Below are 2,029 nucleotides of genomic sequence, written 5' to 3' on the forward strand. Positions count from 1 at the left end.
CACTGGATATTAGAAAAATAAATTACTGAAGATTAAAGTTTAAGTGTAATAAAAATAACCATGTCTTTAATCCATCAGTGATTTATTTTCATATAAAATATGGTATAGGCTGTGTGTATGTGTGTGTGTTCTTGGTGTTAACTAGTTATTCTGCCACCTTTTATTGATTAATCCATTTGGTTGTCTTATTGATTTAAAGTGCCTATTTAAGATTCATTCACTAAGTTTTATGTATAATTATCTTTACTTCTGACGTTTCATCATTATTGCATTGATCAATCTATACACTCTGTTGCTGTTGCTGGTCTATTTTATTAATATGTTTATAAACTTTTTAATAATTGTGAGAAAATTCTTTCTATGCTTTACTGTTTTTATTCTAAGTATGTGCATATCCATATGATGTTAAGAATTAGTCAAATTTATGGTATTTTCTCTGAGTTCAATGTGGTCTTATATGTGATTAAGAAATGTTGCTTTCACTCTTTTTCTGGTCTTTCTATTGAAGAACAAAGTATGTTTATTCATTTTCATCTTTCCTTTGTATTCCCTAGAAAATTTATATAGTTTATTGTGTAAAGTTCTAAGAAATTTATTTTAGTTTATTGTTTAGATTTCATACTTTATCTGGCTACTGTATATGGCTCCTTATTTTGTATTTTAGCTGCTTATCATTTGTATATTAGAAATTTTGATTTGTCTATTCTTTTTCAATTCAGCTATGCTATTGTGTAGATTAGTTCTTATAGGTTTTTTAGTTATTTCTTTTGGATTTCCCAAGTTGAAAAGCATGTCAACAATTAATATATACTTTTCCTCTTTTGAGTATAAACATACATTTTTAAAATTTTGTTTTCCTGAATAATAATTTTAGAACATCTGAGAAGATTGTTTTAAAAAAAAATGTTTATTTTTCCCAACTTTATTTTCTCTTGAGATTAAAGGAAAGGTCTAGTGCCCAGTCATTTGAAAGAAAACTTACTTCGGTCTAAATAGCAACATATTATGTTAAGGAACGGAGAAGGCAATGGCACCCCACTCCAGTACTCTTGCCTGGACAATCCCATGGACGGAGGAGCCTGGTAGGCTGTAGTCCATGGGGTCGCTAAGAGTCAGACACGACTGAGAGTCTTCACTTTCACTTTTCACTTTCATGCATTGGAGAAGGAAATGGCGAGCCACTCCAGAGAATCCCAGGGACGGGGGAGCCTGGTGGGCTGCCATCTATGGGGTCACACAGAGTCAGACATGACTGAAGCAACTTAGCAGCAGCAACAGCATATTAAGGAATACACAGATATTTCATCATCCCACTGCTTTTTGTTGTTTTCCTTGTATTATTTCATCCTTGTTTCTGACTTTATTTGCTTGTAGTGATTGACTTTTACTTTATAATATTGACTTTTTTTTTACTATTTGGTTTCCAATTAAGATTTTTTTTTAAATTAGGAATACATGCTGAATATTGTTTTGTGGGCATTTATCATTTGGACCATAACAGTTTTCCTTGATTCACTGATATGATTCATTATATTAGTAGATTTTTTAATATTAAATTATCTTTAAAATTTTAATTTATTAATATATTTTGCTTCTTTAGTTTTTAATATATTTTTATATGTGAAACTAGTTTGAAAATTTCTTGTACTGTATAATTCCAGTTCCAATATCAATTTCTATAGCTGATATCAGAGAAATGAAGCTCCAAAATAAGACCAGTCTCTAAAATTAATTGTTTTAATATGTTGCTAGAAATTTACCAGCAGAAAAGAGACCACTGTTTATGGGAAATATTTTTTGTGATATAAACATTTTATGAAATAGCCTCACCTGAAATGTGAGATGCCACAGTTCATTGAAAATATATTTTCTGTGTTTACTTCTGTTTACAAAAATGAAAAAGTAAAATCAGTTTTTCAGGTATCATTTAAGAAAAAGTAAAATAAATATATGAATAAAAAAATGGAACTTTGCATACAAAAACAAACAAAGGAAATTAAACATATGTCTTTTTTATTCTTAATGACAC

Source organism: Bos indicus, chromosome 8 (assembly GCF_029378745.1).
Source record: "Bos indicus isolate NIAB-ARS_2022 breed Sahiwal x Tharparkar chromosome 8, NIAB-ARS_B.indTharparkar_mat_pri_1.0, whole genome shotgun sequence".
Lineage (NCBI taxonomy): Eukaryota > Metazoa > Chordata > Mammalia > Artiodactyla > Bovidae > Bos > Bos indicus.